The sequence below is a fragment of the Cupressus sempervirens genome, chromosome 4 (genome assembly GCF_028749045.1).
Source record: "Cupressus sempervirens isolate cs-2001-9-10 chromosome 4, ASM2874904v1, whole genome shotgun sequence".
In the NCBI taxonomy this organism is placed as follows: Eukaryota; Viridiplantae; Streptophyta; class Pinopsida; order Cupressales; family Cupressaceae; genus Cupressus; species Cupressus sempervirens.
In genome coordinates, this window is record NC_143121.1 from 585,511,730 (window position 1) to 585,532,385 (window position 20,656).

The 20,656-nt window shown below is 36.0% G+C and overlaps 1 protein-coding gene across 2 annotated transcripts in view; it reads right to left on the reverse strand.

Moving 5' to 3' along the window:
• LOC149562562 (Tetratricopeptide repeat (TPR)-like superfamily protein) overlaps positions 1–20,656 on the reverse strand; it is a 127,384-nt gene that overhangs the window by 99,774 nt on the left and 6,954 nt on the right. The window lies entirely within an intron of this gene.

The following is a 20,656-nucleotide window of genomic DNA, read 5'->3' on the forward strand; positions in this document are numbered from 1 at the left end:
TTGCCTGCCAAGCAAACCAGATAATTATAACATAGTTCACAGACTTGAACTCGGAGAGTACTCAGCAAGCCCAAAATATTCAACTTGGAAAAAACCAAGGTCTATTGGAGGGGTGAATGCAGGGTCTTAAGCTTTTCTATAAAAAAGCACCTTGAGAAATATGCATTTCAACCTGCATTTTGACCTGCCCCAGTCACATTTCAACCCATATTGGCAGAATTCAATTGTCCATCACAGATTTGCCTCAGAATAGCATTAGACCTAATAAGTTTCCTTTTAAAATCTGGTGATATTCCCTCTGCAATTCATCTGCAGAGTCTTGCAACTTAAGAGTACTTGCCTAGCTGAATAATCTGCAAGTACTTGCAGGGTTTTCTATTCATGATTATACCTATACTATAAAAAATTTGGTTCACCATTTGCAGTCTGTGAAAGGCCAACCTGATCCAGATGTCAGAAGATATCCAATAAGCAGCATTTACATTGTGAGTATTCAAATGTAGACAAGTTTTATCATAGCAATAGTATAATCATGCTTATGTTATGTACTTGGCTTACTCAAGTAAGAGAATAAAAAAATGTTTAACATTTGTGTTCCAGCTGTGTTGTACAGCCATATTAGTTTTCAGTTGGTTAGTTGGGACTGGTAGTTCCATACATCTCAAGACATAGCCACCATCCATTATATATACCTTCTTCGAATCCACACTAGTTGTATTTTGGTGCACATTAATATCTCTCATCAATTTCTTCTTAGTTATATTGTTGTCTATTGTAGAGTATCTATATATGCATATGCTATGAGAAAATGCCAAGAATGTATATTCTAATTCAAGAGTCTCGTGGAGAATTTTTTTCTGATCTCGTTGTGAATGTTCATTTGATATACTGCATTTTGGATTTGCTGCCTATAGAGGATTGTGTCATTGACATGATACATTAACTACCATTGACAGGTCTGTGGGAAAGGAAGTCTAATATAAAATCTAGCATGTCCAGGAATTTTTATAGATCAAGGATTTTGGAGCACTGCAGATAAATCAAGAAATAGAAAATCACTTGATAAAGGACTTTTACCACAACAGTTAACTGGTCTAGGAAATTACACAAGAGAGGTTTGTACCTCTTTAACTCTATTAGTCATCTGACATTATCAAGTAGCTATGCCCAGATTTCTATAATTTGTGAACTAAGCAGTAATATTCCTTTCAAATTCTTCCTTTCTCTATCACTCATGAAAGGAAAGATTTTGCCTGTAACCATGGTTGCAACTTGGAGAGGATTCCATATTTGTCATGAGTTCTTCAAAAGTGATGAGCCAGTGAACTTTGAGTCTCCCTTGCCAAAGCAATCAAAGTTTTCCTCCATGCAAATCTCAATGTTTAGAACCATCTCCTTGCTTGGAACAAAACTCTGTCCTTGCAGTTTTCTCAATACCTTTGCTCAAGTATCTTTGAAATGCCATCCCTTCTTTTGCATCCGGTATGTTTGGATGGACAAAAACCACAGTATATTCAATGACAAAGCTACCAGCTATCTCATGATTATTCTCAAAATTAAATCTGAAATTACGCTCAATGCCAAAATCTGTATAAAGCAAAAAATAGATTTGGAGCATTAAACTTTGGTAGTTCTCAGACCCTCTGCTGCAAAACGATCTCTGAAGGCACCTGCTCTCTTCTTTGATAGTGCTTCCAAATCTAATAACAGAGCTGCTGCTGCCAACAGATTGATGATGGTCAACCAGAATACTAAATTCATTGAGTTTTGTGTCAACATTGTGAAGGCTACTAACAAAGTTGTTGAGCTGTCAACCCATAAATTTAATCTTGAAATGGCTTTCAAAATTAGTGTCAAAAAGCTTATTGCTTACAAAGATTCCAAAGACTCCATCCAAGCCTTGAAAAACTAAAGATGCCTTTATAATATCCAACTCCCGCTCAAAAATGAAAGAACTGATGTTTTAGTTTGTTGTCATAAATTTTGTTTTATTAAAAAATTAAGTCAACTATACAAAAATTTAATAATAATGTTGATTTAATTTTTTATGGTTTTTAAACTCTAGGTATTTTTCGTAAAGAATTGTTTTATTTATTTATTCACAAGGTTTAAGTCATTTAATGTTTATTTTTATTTTATTGTTAGCTAGTTTTTAATAATATATTTAAAATCTATTATTGAAATTCCTAATATTTATTTAAGTCGAATTTCTATATTAATTGTACTTTATATTTCATTGAATATGATACAAATAATATTAAGACTCATGTTGATTTTTATGGTTGATTGCATGTCCTTTAAATACAATCAAATATGTGATGCAAAGGTTTTAAAATGCCGAAATTGACAAAAATTGGAGGTTTTACTTTGCATAACATATATTTTAACATGTTAAAAATAAAATGCAAATACTTTAAAGGCCCAATTACATTATGGATGTCAAACATATTGATCAACACTAAATCTTTTATTATATGTAAAAGTGTATGTAATGATAATTATAAAGACTCCTTAAAGTCCCAAATTTAATTTGAAAGTCGGACTTTATTATTATTGTTGGGAATCTCAAAACGCTGAGCATATGAACTCCCAGTTTGTAGTGAATGTTGTATGGGACTCTGAGTTCTAAATGCCAAATTCCATGGAGAATGAAGAGTTATTTGGTTCTAAAAACAACTTTTTGTTATCTCTTTTCATTATCAACTGTCTGGTCTTCACTATTATCTGAATTTGTGGACATTTTTCTCAGCATTTTTTACACTAAGTTTGGACTGTCAAAGCCATTGTTACCCACATTCTTGTGCACAAACTAGAGCTACATGTGCTCATCCAATGACAGAATAGTTAATCACTACTACAGAGAAAAGCATGAAATTTAAGTTCCATAAGCACCTGACTGCTGTCATTCGTGCTTCAGTGGTCTCAAAAATGGATGAAATCAAAGACATGGAAGGCAGGCATGTGGATATGTTTGATTTCATCAAGAGGACGGAGGGTTCAAATCCAAAAGATGAAATGCATAAAATTCTTTTAAACCATATACATCTGCTTTCAACTTTTCTTGCAGCAAGAACCTGAGTTCGTGATGGCCTCTGCAGTGCACTTTGAGAAATTGACTCAGACAATCAAAGATGCGATGGGTAAGGTAATCATGAGGCTAGATGCAGAGGCTATCGACAAGATATCCCATATTCCTTATTCTCTGGTATATGCGGATATTCCTCATAAGGATGATCTAGAATACTACAACCAAAATGAAGATGATTGCAAGAGGGAGATTAATACTCTTAATTTGTCAAACTGAGGCAGTCAATTTGAACCAGCAATGTTGTACAGAACTGAGTTCAAGGAAGATGTCAATGATAAAATCACTCCCCTTGGCAGAATGTGAGGTTTGAAGATATCCAATCTTTTTGAACCTTGGATATTTTAGCAAATTGTCATTGTCAAAAAGGGGAAACAAAAGATATTCTAGGTTGAGTTAATTAGTCACTCATTGTGTGAGCAGTTGATAGGGGTATCTGCTACTGGTACATTTTATATGAATTCATATCTTGTATACATTGTTGCATCTTTCCAGGCATTTCCAAGGTTATCCTATGAAGAGGACAAAAACAGGTTACCAATATGGATGTACTTCACTCAATTGCCCATGGCCATAAGGAGACACCATTATCATAGGCTTCAAGATATTTTCTTCGGAAACTTTGTAGTATGTAATAAATTAATGTTGTAATTAGAACTCGTTAAGATATTTGGGATAAGGTAGTTAGGAAGCAAGGGGATGCGTCCGTTGATTTTCCAAACCAACAGACCATTATATAAGATCTTTGGAATATGGATGATGTACTCATGTTTTTGGTAATCAATGAAGTAATAAGATTTCCTCGCCATTTGGGTATTCTGGTACTAGTAATGAATGTCATGTTGGTAAAGTTGAATGTATGTTATATTGCTCTCGATAACCTGTGTCAATAATCATCATACATTTTGGCGTCATTGCCTAAGTTCAGACCTGAAAGTCATCGAATAAACAGGATGGAGTGATGGGAAGACCATTCCTACCACAAATACAAGTAACAAACAGTAACGGAGAAGACGAGGAAATAACAAGAGAAGATCAAGTGACACAAGATCTGGTGGTCGCTTAGGAAGCTTCAATAGACCAGTATGTGCAAAGGGAAGCCCGAGAGAGAGCAGTTCCAAAGAGCACAGTATGGGACGAACTTTCAATACCACTAGCAATGTATGATCTACTTGGACAAATTCCATGGCTATTGGCAAGAAATTTGATACGCGCAAAGGAAGAAAGAGCCGAAACGAAGAGCGGAGAAGACAACAAGTGCTCCAACAGTTCACCGAAAGTACATAGGAACTGTAGGAATGTGGCAATCCAAGGAAGATAACCAAACACTAAAACAATTCATGCCCCTACTTCCAAATACATATCCCAGGCAAGTGTCAGAAGAAGAAACTAAGGGGGAGGCCACCCTACAGACTCTACATCTCCACCAACAAGAGGAAAAATGTTGCCACTTAAGGGGTCTGGTGAACCACTCCCAAAGTGCAAATCAAATTGAAGAAAGGTTGATTAAAAACACAATAGAAGGTATATTCAACTTGGTTATTTAGGAAGCACCAGGAAGGAAGGGTGGAAGAATCCTGAAACCTCCTCACAAAGAGAGCATTGGCAAGAACGAAGCTTGAGCCAGACAAAAGGGGAATCACAAGGGGAAGCAGATATTACTAGACCAAGAACCCAAGAATCTAGCCCAACAGGAGGGAGCGTCCCCACAAGAGGGAAGAGTTGAAGGAGAATATGGTGTTGGACAAAGAAAAACTCCCTAGATTTACTAGGGAAGGATTTGAGGACCCCACATGTCTTTGTAAAACATGTATAACCATATGGCAGGCCAATGGACAAAATGATGCGAATGAATGGTTAAAAGTGATCCTTGCCACGCTAAGAGGTATAGCTATTGATTGCTATACAGACTTGGAGGGTGCGAAGAAGACCACATGGAAAGACCTACGTACCGCCTTTGAGGAGGAACTTAGACTTCTATGGAATAATGATGAGATAGTCACAGAAATCTATAATACATGGCAAGGGAAAAATGAATCTATCAGAGCATATAGCAAGAGACTCAAGGAATTGATAGGGAAGTTGGACAACAAACCTACTGACGGATTAAAAAAGAGTCGGTTCATCAAAGGGTTAACTTTGTCTTTAAGAAGGAAAATGAATATAGTACCACCATCATCCTTTACGGATGCTTGCACCTATGCAATGGATATAGAAAGTGAAAACAAACCTTCCGAATCCAAGAGACATGGAAGTGGGAATGAAAGTTCAGAAGAGAGTAGAGATGAATCTACGAACATCCAAGTCCTAAGGAAAGACATGATGAGGCTAATGAAGGAAGTAACAGGAAGTAAGGAGGAGAAAAGAGAGGAGAGGGTACTGTGGTGTACAGATTGCAAAAAGGAAGGACACACAAAATGGACATGCTCACGCAAAGCGTTCTGTGACATCTATCAGGTGTTGGACCACACAATTAAGGATTGTACCTACAATCTAAAGGTAAGGAATGCGCAGGTATTCTTTACCCAAGGAGAAAAATCCACACCACCTTCCACCCCTCCACAGAACACAAATACGGAAGCCTAACGTGGAGGGTATAGAAACAATAGACAGGGAAGCAATAATAACACACCCAGGAGAGCAATCTAGTACGATTCCAAAGGAAGACCCATGATTCAATGTAGGTAATGCAACGAATGGGGGCATTTTTCTCAAGATTGCAAAGAATGGTGGAGGACAGAACAGAGGAATGTTGTGTAAATGGTGCAAACTAGGTAATCATGAGGATGTTGATTGCCCTAGACAAAAGGGGGTGAACATGTTGAACATTGTACAACCAGTAAGCGAAGTATTGGCCATCACGAGAATGCAAGCTAGGAAACTCACATATCCAAATGCAGCTACAGAGAAAGAAAGACTTGAAGAAGCCAGACAAGAAATTCGAAGTAACATGGCAAAGGAAAGGAAAGCAAGTAGGGCCAACCTTCCACACACCCAACATGTACCAAACATCATTAAACAAGTACTCGTGACCACCGTCCTCGTAAAAATTGTGGATTTATAGAAACACTACCTCAGTTGAGAGTAGCAATAACACAAGGAGCAAGTATCAAAGGAGTTAGTATCAAAGAAGAAAAAATTATTGGAGGAACAAAATGACTTGCTCATGGTAGTAAATTAAAAGATTATTAGAGTTTTAGAGCAAGTTGATCCATAGCATCCTCTATTGCAGAGAATCCTATTAGGCAAGTTGAGATGGTTGAAGAAATAATTACAACCATTAACATGTGGGTGAATCAAATGATGGTGCAAGGGACAGAGTTGATAAAGAAAGCACTCTAGGTACTTATATATGTATGAACGATGGTGCCCCACCAGAATGGAGTTTTAGAAACTTTCAGTTAGAACTTGGACTCACTTGGAAAAGACTTGAAAATCTGGAATAAATTTTCAAACCTTAAACTAGAATTGTTGTGCGAGAATAGGGTAATACCTTCTTGTGGAAAATACATTAAATCCAGATAGTTATTAGTGAATAGATGTCAAGTCATTGAAGATCTAATTACAAATTTGGAGGTGAACATAAAAACATGTATTGGAAAATAGCAAGAGATCAAAATCCAATTTATGAAGATATCACGCCAATTAATAACCAAGAGGTAATGACAGAAGATATAATGGTCTCAGAATTCTTGCTAATGGTTCACCTAGAGCTTGAGTTAGATCACTTTACGCTGACTTCAATTCACAAGCTTTCAGATTATCAAACTTCACTCAACCTTCTTCAAACTGTTCTTGAAGAAAGCGATGCTATAATTTCCAGATGTTTGGATACAATCCTCGAGACAATTGTTGTTGCAAAGAACACTATTGTGCCAAATCCAAATGAAATTCAAGAGAGCACTCACAGGTTTCAGGTTTTTATGGAAGTGGATGTAAAAGAGTGAAAAGTGCTTTCCGACAGTCAAATAAATTTTTCATTGCTCTCTAGAATTTTAGATACGCATTTTGCTTTCAGCTTTGACAAGTTACATGTAAAGCATAAAATTGCAATTACATGTATAATGGCACATGTAAAGTAAACATTTGCAATTACAAATCTCATTGCATGTAATCACAGTACGATGGATTGTAAGATTGAATAAGTCAACCCTAGGTGGTTAGTTTTCCATGTTTTCCTCATAGCCTCTCTCCTATATATATACAAGAGGGCTCATTGTAGATTTCAATCATTATGATTGCAAGAAAACTATGGTGAAATTGTGCAAGTTCAAATTTTGCTTTAGTTTGTCCAAGTCGATTTTGGAGTGAGTAAAAAGCAAGTATTTTCAATCTTTGAGTTGAGGAGACTTGTGAAATTCTCTGTACTGTTATAAGGAGTCTTGAATCTGATTTTGTATAGATTTTGTGCTATAATTGTCAATTTGAGTTAGTTAAAAGTTAATGCATAGAGTTTGGGTTGTGGCTCATAGTGATCTTAGAAGTAGAAGTGAACTTTCATGTGTTCAAGTCTTTGTGATTATCATATTGTTGCTTCATAGTTTTAAACATTTTCAGGATAGTGTATAAGTATGTGAGCTTATATATATTCCTTAGTCTATAGACAACTAATACACTTAACAGTTATTCTTTCACACAGTTAAATCCTAATAGCAATATCACAATTTGACTTACTGTGGAAATTATCTCCTACTTATCAATTGATGAGCTTAAGGGGCTTTCTAATGAATGGTTCATAAGGCACAACACTTGGTGAAGGTTTTGCAAATGGGGTTGCAAGCTTTGGGTTTAACCATGGAGGAAACTCCGTAGTTAAGCACGCTCAGGCTGGAGTAGTACTGGCATGGGTGACCTCTCAGGAAGTCTCGGTGCTTCACCCCTGTGAGCATCACCTAGATCCAATGAGTGCTAAGTGTTCCATTTATTCTCATGAGAGATGGATTCATGTTGAATTACTACTCATGAAACATGGGTCAATGAGTTTGACACAAAATCACACAATTAAATCCTGATAGCAATATCACAATTTGACTTACTGTGGAAATTATCTCCTACTTATCAATTATTCTTTCAATTAATTCTGAGTTTATTAGTATTATTGCTCCAACTAGTACTTAAAGGTGAAATTGTAAAAGGTCATCAATTTATAGAGTACATTTTTATGAAAGTGAAATCCACCTTGAAGAAAGAGGAAGTGATATGTGAAACACCTAATTTTAGATTAAATTTGAAGTTTCTTGTTAAGTTCTAGTTGAGTTAGTAGCAATAAGAAGGTCACCCCCCCTAAGTTGAGCAGAGAGATTATTTTCATACGCTGTGTCTAAATATCCCATTTTGTAAGTAGTGTGTCTATGGCTACTGGAAAAATATATAGCCAACATGGTTGAAGTATTTGACATAGTAAATTTCCAATATAGTCCCAAGAAAGCTAGTAGATACACCAATAAGAAGGTAAATGAAGAAATCTTCACCCATTGCCATAAATCCATTGTTCAAAGATATACAAATCATCTTCACGATAATAATATTTTGTAATCCGGACTTTCAGTCAACCCTTGCTCCTTTGTTTTCTTTTTGTTCAAACACATACACTTTCTTTTCAAAAAGAAAATTTAAGAAGACTTAACGGTTGAGCAATTATAACGACCCCTCCACTAGGTGATTATGATACTACAATAAAACCTCCAAAAGTGATTATAATTTTTTCCTTTATCAATTACAAGCATTTCATGATTTGTTTTGATAGTATAAGTGTGAGCATAGTAAAGTAGAATTTTCTATGCATATAATTTAGCTATTCAATTGTTAGTTTGTACAACAATGAATTGCGAGAATGATTAAATAAGCTTTTCAACGCACATATCCAAGTTTACAAATTCATCTGTCTTCTAAATCTCATGCCACCATTTGTTTTCACAATGTTCATGAAATTCCAATCATTTGATTTCATAGATATTCTCTAATAAGGTCACCAAACCCTAATTCATGTCACAAAAAAAAAGCCTATTTACTATGTTAAATCAACCAACTCATCGAATTCCTTCTCCCATAAGCCACCTACATACCTTGTATCTCTAAGAACAAGTTCACAATGAGGTTCTCTCCTTTTTTTGCCTTCTTTCAGTAGTTTAATTATTAGTTAATAAATTAGTTGGTTAATTTTTAGTTTTTTTCTCAATCAATTTGCTCACTGTACTAAGTCTCATCACAATTTGTTTTCACAAGGTTTATCACATTTCAATCATTATGAATTCATGGATAGGTTCTCTAACAAGGCCACCAAACCCTGGTTCATGTCATAGAAACAAACCCTAATTACTAGGCTAAAAGGAATTATAGAATTTCTCCTCCCATAAGCCACCATACCCTATATCTATGAGGTCAAGTTCAACATAAGGTTCTCTCCGCATTTTGTTTTCTTCCAGTTTTGACTATTAAATTAACCCACAAATTGATTACCTTTTTCTCAATTAGTTTGATCATTCTACTCTCTATCACAAGTGTGAGAAAACACTAACATGTTATTTTAAATCAAACAATACATCAATTTAAACTATTTCCCACAAAATGCTAAAAAGACAAACTTTTCATTCAACCCATATTCAAATATTCATTTCAACTAGAAGAAGCATACACTATTTTACAACATACATTGACAATAATTCTAGAAATCAAGCACCCAAACACTCATGACTCATGAGAAACACAACAAAAGACTCTAGCACTGATTCTGGGCACTCATACAATCTTTGGTTTCCATCTTAGATGTTGATGCAAACTCCAACTTTGTTAAGCCTTAGTGCAAACACTTATGCCCAATAATGACCCTATTACATGCACTAGTACCCAATAAGGACAAATGCAAACACCTAGTGTGGACTCTAAAACTAAACTTGAGAACTACGAGGCCTCACAAACACTTTCCCCATTATTTCTTACCTAGTCTTACATTTAAAATTTTCTCTCTACTAACTTCACAAACTTTCTAGATTTGAACAATACAATTTCAAGTACATTGTAAGTAAATTTTAAACAATTGAAAGCTATGAGTATTTCATGAACAAGACCCAACTATTAAAATTATGTAATGTTTATTTAATTGTCATCTTAGTTGTCTTAGTTAGCTTTAAAAGTTTCCTTTTTTGTCTTCAGCTTATGATTGTTCCATTTAGAAACATCAGCTTTATAAATCTATTTAAGGAGCCTTTGTCTACTCTCTTTAATACATTATTACACCACCCTAAGGGACAGGGGGATGGTGGAACGGGGGGACAAGTTTCCAAGATGGGGGGACAAAGGGGCCTTAATTTGGGGACAATGAGGGGACAACGATGAGGGAAACGAGGGGTTGTATATACTATACATATGGTAGTTAAAATGCTAGTTATGAATAGATGTATTGCAATATAAGATAGATATAAAGATGTAAAAGACTAAATACTTCAACATTAGATTGGAACATTGAACATTGAACATGAATAGTCAAATCAAAAAACAGTAAACACCGGGACATCACCCCATCCTCAATAGAGGTGGCAAAATCTGGTGGCATCGTTGGGGATGGGGGAACGGAGTCCCCAAGTCCCCATCTCCGAGACATGGGGCAAAAAAGGGGGGGACACGTCCCCATGTTACTATGCTTTAATATAAGATCAATTTACCATTTCATGGGACCAAAGCCAATTGATGGGATTTAACAAAATCTGGCCATTTTTTTGAATAAAATTTGTACCCTCTTTTGACCTAGAATCTTTTCTAGAAATTTGTACTTTGATTTTTTATAAAAATAGGAGTATTTTGTTGAAATCATTGGAGATTTCAAGAGTTCTGTTTACTATCAAAATCAAGTTTGTTTGTAGCGATGCAATAATTAAGGGTTAGTCAATATTTTCGCCTCTCATTCGTGTGACTTTTGTACTAAGGTTTTCAACCCTCATTTTCTTTTGTTCAAAAGTCATTAGTTCTTGTTCAATACTTTTAAACTACCATCTTTCCCTTAAAAAATTCTAGGTGGGTTTTCATTATTTTTTCCTTAAATAATTGAGTGGTTTTTATAATTTTTTCTCTTAGAAAATATTTGGGAGGGTTTTAAAAATTGTCCATAAAAAATTATATTCAGGTTTTAATGATTTCTCTCCTAAAAAGATTATGTTGGGTTTTATAAAAAAAGAAGTTTTGTATCCTAATCCAGGTCTCATATTTTGAAATTTTCATTTTTATCGATTTTTCTCCTTATAAATCATGTCTAGTTTGGATCGATTTCTCTCCTCAAAATCGTGTCATGACTGGTGTTCTTGAATTGAGGGTTTTTTTAATTTCATTTTTTCCCAAAAAAACTTCTTTGGAGGGTTTGGCAATTTTTTCTCGAAATCATGGTTTCAGTTTCATCTCAGTGTCTCTAGCTACAAGAAATGGTAACTTCGTTTCAGTTTTGGTTATCTTGGTCATTTCCAGAAGTTTTGCAGAATCAGAGAGGGTTTCTACAGCAGGCTCATTTTGCAGAGTGTTCTAATGAGACGAAGGCAGCCTTCTCTATAAATTCAGGACTAAACGGGGGCAGCCTTCTATGCATTTGTGACCAAAGGACTTGCGGATCATCTTTTGTAGGATTGTTAGAACGATGACCATTAGGGGAGCAAATAATGTGATGTTTCTTTGATGGTCATCTTAGTTGTCTTAGTTAGCTTAGGAAATTTCCTTTTGTCTTCATTTCTCGATTGTTCCATTTAGAAACATTGAATTTGTAAATCTATTTAAGAAGCTTTTGTCTTCTTTGTTTAATATAGCATTGATTTTCCATCTTAGATGCCGATGCAAATTCTAGTTCCCATCTTAGATGTTGATGCAAACAACAGCCATCTATGTTAGGCCCTGGTGCAAACAATTACACCCGCCAACAACTATTATAACACTAGTACCCAACAATGACAAATGCAAACACCTAGTATAGAGTCTAAAACCAAACTTCAGAACCAAAGCCTCACAAACACTTTTCTCGTGATTTAATACCTAGTCTTGCATTTACCATTTTTCTCTCCAGACTTCACAAACTTTCTACATTTGACAATACAATTTCAAGTGCAAGGTAAGTGAATTTTAAACCAATTGAAAGAAAATCCCTATGAGTAAGTATTTCATGAACAAGACCCAACATTTCAACACTTAATGGAATCCTTGTTGGAGTTGATGCCAAGCTCTTAAATCTCTACAAAGTACAAACAACTCTTTGAATCTCTCAATCAAATATTCTTACATTCTCCTCAAAGCTCAATTTACCAAAACCTGTATGTAATGCTCTTTGTTATTTAATGTGTTTTAAAAAATGTCACTCGTAAGCTTGTGCTCCATTCAAAATCTAAATTCTAGAAAATTTGATGGCTTTATTCAATTATATAAGAATATCCAATTTAATAATATATTTCAATTAATACACAATCTCAAACTAATGGAAATACAAAACTTAAATAATATATAATTCTATTTCTAGTAGTTATCCTCTTGTTGACTTTAGATTAGATTGTAGATACATTATTTTTGAAAAATACACAAAAAGTCAATGGCAAACCAACAGTAATGCAACAAAGGATGTTGAAGACAAGGGAGACTACACAGCAAAGGATGTTGAACAAGGAAGACACTAGGGTGATGTTACATGTCTTCATTACCACTATTAAACTTCACAATGTGCTTTTATATCTTTCAAAACACACAAGCAACTAAAAACTAGAAAAGAGAAGTCTAGATCCACTTTGGCTTGCAGAATTTAAATTCCTCTAAAGTGTCCATGGGCAAAAAGGATTCTCTACAAATTATAAGAATATCTGAGAAACCTTAACCCTTAACATTTTTGTCTCCTTTTGCCTACAACACATCATTTTAGTCCATGCCCTTCTATCCAATATTTGAGGCCTTTGTAACAACTGGCTATGAAATTGACAAGAACTTCTACAAAGGAAAAAGTTAGCAAAAATTCGCTAGTTATCTCACAAGTTCTAAATTCAAGGCATACTTCTGGCAATATTTTCTTGGGTCATACCTCAAACGATTATGCTGAAGAGGTGCTATAGTTTCAAAACTCGAAAGAGGTGGTGTATGCTATGGTTGAGGACATTGGTCATCATTGTTTGCTTTGCAGTTATGGGTGGAGGTTGTCTTTAGATGACTCTTGACTCTGGATTAATTCAACCTAGAATAAGGTTTAATAGAACCATTTTTTTCTTAGGTGCAATTCGAATCTATGAAAAATGGGGATTTTGTCTTGATTAATGGACTATTACGATAATAAATAAATGTCTATTTGATGGGGACACAACCCAAGAACAAAATGGACACAACAGAAAGGGAAAATTATATTAACTGAGAAAATAAGCTAGTACAACAGTACAGAGAAAATAAACTTCAAAACATGCCCTAAGGGCTTACAATAGCATAAATCTGGAGATAATTTCTCCTTTCAGTACCTCCTCTCAAACTCCACTCCGAACTGCCTTTTACAATGCCAGAAATCTCCTTAAATAGACCCCGGAGGGTTAAGGACTAGGAGTACATTCTAGAAAGTGCTAGTAGGCATCCACCGACAAAATAGAAGGTTCCAGAAGCTGCATTAGAAGTCGGTGCGAATCTAGAAGAATCCAGAAATGGTAACCGAACTTCTGGGAGGCATAACTTTTGAACCGTAGCTCCGATTGACGAACCGTTTACATTTCCGGAAAGCTCTCGAAGCGCTCTATAGCCCTATGGACCAGCTTCGCTCGTCCCCCATTTTTCGGCACTTTTCGAGGTCATTTAATGCCCCTAACCTGACTTTGAAGCATTCTTAGGAGGTCTCCAAAACCCGCAAAACTGCAATAACTTTCAAACCGTGGGGCCTTTTGACTTGATTTTTTTTCTGGAATGCTCTAAATTACAATTACATTCATCTGGCCAATTCACACCTTCTAATTCACCAAAATGATGGCCCAATTACATGCTCCTATTTTTTCAGGATTTTCTAGCACACTGATAGTGGAACTATGAGAGTTGGAACCTTTATTTGACCCAAATGGGTATCCAAAAATGAAAACACATGAAACAGAAACTAAGTCTAAGTATATTTTTTTTGGGTGACACAGGATTGCCCTTATACCTCTAGATGCTCCTACATCACTATTATTAGTTAATGGTAATCTATTTGTAATATATTGTAAATATTAGAATGTTTCTAATATTTAGTTAGCTATCTGTTAGCTTTTTCATCTTTCTTTTAGCTAGAATAGAATGTTTCTAAACTTTACGATAGTTTCCTAAGGAAACATCGCTTTATTCTTTTGTATATATAGACCTCTCGGCCTCTGTTAATAACAAGCAAGTATTTTACCAATTACTTCGTAATATGGTATCAGAGATGCTTCACATTTTTTTGAAAATTTTATAATTTCTTTTGAAATTATTTGTTAAGATTTTTTGAAATAAATTCTAAAGTTTTTTCTCCAAAACCCATCTAGGGTTTCCCTCTTTTGAGAAATTCCTCTATTCAAACCTTGGTTAAAGCTAGATTTTTTGCAGATCAGAGACTGCAAATTGCGGCATCAAGGGCATCAAATCGCAGCCTGTCTAGTCGATCTTGATCTGCAACCCCCATTTTTCCTTTTCAGCATGCAATCTGAGGTTATGGTATGAAATCGTGTTTATTCCTCAACTCAAGACTGCAACATTTCTTCTGCAAATCGCGTCCTCAGCAATCGCATCTGGAATCTGTTACTCAACAAGTTTGCTTGCGATTTTCTTTGCAAATCGTGTATGGAAAAAATTGCGTTTTTCCGGCCTACTACTTGTGATTTTTTATGTGATTTCTTGAGCATTTTTTGGTGTTGTTTTCTTGGCGTTTGCGATTTTTTATGTGATTTCTTGAGCATTTTTTGGTGTTGTTTTCTTGGCATTCTACAAAGTTACAAAATCCTATTACACCTCAACAAGCCACACCAGTCCCTGTGACAAATCGAGCATTATTTCCATCAAAATCGTCATTTTTTCTGAGTTTCTGTCTCCATTGCCACCGCCTAGGGTTTTGTTTGAAAACCCTAATTTTTGGGTTCAAAAAAAATTCTGATCTCAAATTCTTGGTGGGTTTTTTGAGAGCTCAACGGGGTTGTCTGATTTTTTGAGTGCCTCATTTTTCGTGCCTCAATTTTTGAGCCAGCAAATCCAGAAAGTGACAACATATTCCTTCTAGGTTTTTCGAGCTCTTTTCTACATCACATTGCAAATTTTCTAGGTCCACTTTTTTGCCTCGAAGTACGTGCCTTTTCAAATTTTCATTTTTTTTAAAATGTGCCACTTTGACAAACATTTTGCTCTAGACTCAAATTCAATGGTCAAAATTATGGCACTTGGAAGCAATGGATCATAGCAATTTTTGAATATTGAAACACCGATGAAATTGTTCTGGGTGTTATGAAGCATCTAACTAGTCCTAGTACTGATCAAGATACATGGGATTTGAATAATCGAGAGGGGGTGATGCTTCTCAAATTATCCATAATTGATGATCCACTCTCTCAGATTCCATCCGGCAAGATAGATGCCAACATATGGGCACATCTCAAAGGTCTTCATGAGACTTCTGACAAAAGCAGAGCTTTCTTCTTGAAGAACACTTTGTTTTCTATTGTCATGGATAAGCGAACCTTGCTCCAAGCTCGCCTGAATAGGATTCAAGAAATCCATGATCAGTTGCTTGCCATCGGTCAGAAGATGGAGGAAGAGGGCATTGTGGTTACACTCTTCAGAGTTTACCAAAGTCCTGCGAGCATTTTATCGAGACTCTCAACATTATGTCATCCGGTGTTGATCTAAAGTTCACTGATCTCTGCACACTTCTACTTCAGCAACATCGATGGAAACAACAGTTCGGTAGTAGCTCCAACTCCACCCCCACAGAGCAAGCCTTTGCCGCTAAATCCTTTTAGAAGGATAAAGGCAAGTCTCAGCAAAAGTCCTCTGCTCCATCTTCAGAAGGCTCCCAGAAGAAGAACATTCAATGCAACTATTGCCACAAGTTTGGTCACATGAAGGTTGAATATCATAAATGCTTAGCTGCCCAATCTAAGCAATCAAGTTTGCAACCCAAAGCAAACAATGCAAAGGACACTGAGCAAACGGAATCTGCCTTTTACACCTTCATGGCTAAAAGACTAGCAGATCATGTAAAGTCATCTACCTAGTACATTGATTCAAGTGTTTCTCGTCATTTCACCCACCACAGAGATTGGTTTACTAACTACCAGCATTATTCAAATTTTGTTATTTTTGGTGGTAGAGAAGAGCATACTTGGAAAACTTGCCAAATCCAAAAACTCGCCGAGCCCCCCAAAAGTTTAATCGGGAAAAACTCAGCCATTTAAAAAAAAAACTCGGAAAAACTCGGGAACCTAAAAAAGCCGCTAAAATTAAATACAAAATACATTTTTTTGCAAATTTCAATGAGAAGATGCATCTAATGAGTTCATTATAAAGAACACAAAAGAAAGAAGCAGGAGTTTAGATATATATAAATGCATAGTGGGTACAAAATCACATTCTCATACTGAATGCTGATGGCGGGAAGCATAATAGTAAACAATTTGTGTCAAACTAGAAGTAAAAACATCATTACAATCACATTTTCCTCTTCCTAGCTCTACTAGCATATTGTAACTCTTTATCTTACATAATATATATAGGCTTTTTGCCTTTTGTTTTTAACAAAAAAAAAAAAAAAAAAATTTAAAAGAGTTTTTCTAAAAAACTCTGCCAGTCCCAAAAACTCAGCAATTAGTAGAAACTCGCCGATTATTCGGCGATTATGCCAACTATGGAGAAGAGTACACCGTTGTTGGCAAAGGCAACATTTAGATTCGGTCTACTGGAAGGAATCTCATTTTCCTCGATGTGTACTACGTTCCAGGGATGGAAATAAATCTACTCAGTCAGTCAGTTACTACGACATTCTCCACACTTGGATGTCACCTTCAGTTCACACCAATGTACCATCACTGATCAAGCGACTCTATCTACTGTTGCAGTAGGTCTTGAGGATCATGGTCTTTTTTGACTTACAAATTCTGGTGATTCTCGAGACTTGGCTATGGCTGCTCGACGGTCTTCTATTAGCACACTTTGGCATCACCAATATGGGCGCTTAAATGTGCATTATCCCTCTTAGCTTGCTCAGGAAGAGCTTGTCCTTGGATTGCCATAAATTCAGACTCAGCACCTTGGAGTTTGTGATGCATGCCACGCTTGGAAGCAACATCATACACCTTTCACCAGTGGCAATTCATGGCAAGCTTCTCATGTACTTCAACTTGCTTATGCTAATATCTTGGGCCCTATGGTCATTCCTATTGTTCTTGGGTCCAAGTATTTTTTGTTGTTTGTTGATGATTTCAGTAGAAAAATGTGGGTGTATTTGCTTAGAAAGAAATATGATGTATTTCATGTATTTTAGAAGTTTAAACCTTTAGTTGAAAAAGAGTTTGGGAAACCTATCATTACTCTTAGATCAGACAATTGGGGGGGGGGGGGGGGGCGGGCGGGGAGGGAAGGGGTGGGGAGGCGATTTTGTTCTAATGAATTCTCTAGCTTCTTCGATACTCATGGCATCAAACACCAATTAACCACACACCACAATAGAACAGTGTAGTTGAACATCAAAACAAAACAATCACCAAGATGGCTCGATCCATACTCAAACACCAACATGTTCCGAAGAAGTTTTGGGCAAAAGCAATCAACAATACAGTTTATCTTTTGAACCGATCACCCATAATGGCGGTCAAAGGTAAGACTCCGGAAGAGGCATGGTCCAGTCGCAAGCCCAAAATCAATCACTTGAAGGATTTTGGCTCTCTTGCTTTTGTTTGGATCCCTAATGTGTCACGCGCCAAGTTGAATGCCAAGAGTTAGAAACTCATGCCTGTTGGATACAGTAGTTTTCACAAAGCCTATCGCTTGATCGACTCTAAGACATCTCGTCTCCTATACAGTCCTGATGTAGTCTTTGATGAGCAACAAGGACCATTCATGCTTGTTTCTCCTGTTCCTAATCCAACAGACCAGCCTATGAAGACTCATGATTTGGGAGTTAGGATTCCATTAGGTCCGCCTAATGGGAGGGTTCCAATAGCTTCGGCAGCTCCACTTATACCAGTGATCCCTGTATAGACACCTCCACCTTCTCCTACAGAATCACCTCGATTTGTAGATGCTTCATCTGAATTTGATCCAGATTCTTCTGATGAGGAACCTAATCATCAGGCATCTCCTGATACTAATGTTGGTTGTTCTCCTCTCGGACCTAAGTGGTGGGCTAAGACACTTGTTGGTCTTCGCGATGATGAGCTCATTGATGGGAAAACTGCTCGGAAAAAGAGCAAACCTATAGAGTCTATTAACTTTGCTCTCATGGCTAACATTCACAATATGCTTGAACCTCAAACATACTTCGAGGCTAAAGGACTTCCATAGCGGGAATAGGCCATGACATTTGAACACCAAAGCCTACTGAAGAATAACACCTGGGTCCTTTTTAATCTTCCACCGACAAGGAAATCCATTGGCTACAAATGGGTTTACAAAATCAAATACAAATCTGATGGTACTCTGGATAAGTATAAAGCTCATTTAGTTGCGAAGGGCTTTTCTCAGTGTTAGGGCATTGATTACGAGGAGACCTTTGCTCCTACTGCAAAGATGAGCACAATTGTTAATCTCAATTTTTGACCTAATTTAAATATAGCCGTTGAGGTTCACATGAAGTTGGTTGGCAGTTTAGTTTGTTATGATCTTGTGAAAATGGTAAGATAGTCGTTATAATTTCAAGTGAAGATAGCATGTTAGTTGATCACTTATCACAAATTTATGAAATTGAGAAGATGGTTAACTGTTATGATTAATTATGATTAAATAATTTATTATGATAATATAATTTAACTACGGGGAATTTCCTTGCAAGAAACATGTCGAAGGGGTGGAAGCATTGTCAAAAAAGAATTAGGCAAGAGCATCACCATCATTGGGCAAATGGGTTGTGGACCTAGCAACTCGAAAATAGGATACATCTGTGGGACCCGCATGAGCTATTTAAATAAATAATTTAATTAAAATAATTGAATTATAAAACATACCTCAAAGAAGTAAAATAATCTTTCATCATATTATATGTCTATATACGTGCATATAAATATAAAAATGATTTTGGCACTATTATAATTTAATAATTTAATAAAGTGATGTTTTACATGTACATAGAAGATTATAATAATGTTCAAAATATAATAACATTTGAATTATAATATTTGAACTATAATCTTCCAACTCTATTCTTTCTTTTTTTAATATTCTTGCTTTTCACCGATTAACACTTGGCATGATAAATCGATTTAATATTTGGCAATTTGAGTTGTCTTATAATCTTTCCAACTTCTCTTCCAACCTTTTTATTTTCTTTTCCCTCTTTATTTCTCTCCTTTTTAATTCGAATTTATAATATATTCGAATGGCCTTCTTGATAACTGATGGTAGCCGAGAAGTTACGGCCGACCATTAGAAGTATACCATCAAGATTTGGGGAACAAAATTCTTTTTCTTTCTGCATTTTTTCTTTTCTCATTTTCCATCTGCTACATTTTTCTTACCAAGTCGAGTTGGACAATCTCAGGATCATAACCATCCTACAGTTCATATTTCCGATTTTTCCCATTAATCCGCCAAGCTCTGCCGATGATGGGAACTCAGAGGAAAGTGTATTGACAGCAGGTGATCAAGAGAGTTTTGGCCGCGGGTGGAAGATTCCAAAACAACTTGCAAAGTCGGGATTGCATATAACGTCAACATTAATATCTAACCTCTTAGCTGTGAAAACGGAATTGCCTTTACTCTTGGCTTGGCCTTCTTTCATCAAATATCGTCCATGGCTTCTACTGTTGAGGCAAATGCGAGACCTAGTGCGTGGTAAATCTATCGCAAAGGGAATAATAATCAGAGTTTACATTATTTTGTGTTGTGTATATTTGGAAGTGCATGGAGACTATATCATTGGTAGGAGCCGGTATTTCCTTTTTCGAGTCTCTGTGTGTTTGGAAATTCTCACGTTCCTCTCATTGATATACAATTGCGAATCTGGAATAACAATTCCTAATCATGCAGTGATTTTGTGGTCAGTAACTATATGACTTTAGAGAAATTCTTTTTATATAGGTGCATTATAGATCTGAATGCAATCATCAGAAACATCTTCTTTCAAGTTAAACTTGCAAGTATGAAACGTTGATCTCTACTCCTTATCGTGTAAATCATTCGGCCAAAGATTAATGACCAGCAAGGACCAAATAGAGTTCGAGTTCTTAAGATCAATATTGAATACTTAACAAGTCATGAAGTAACCTTCCAAGTTTTTAAAATGCATAATAGTCGGCTAGGATCAGAACTTCTTCTATATTCATGATTATTTATAACTTGATGAATGAACCTTGAAGATTTATGAAGAACTTCTTCTTAACTTCTTTATATCCAGTTGAATAGTATCTCTTAAAAAGAGTTTCTAATTGTATT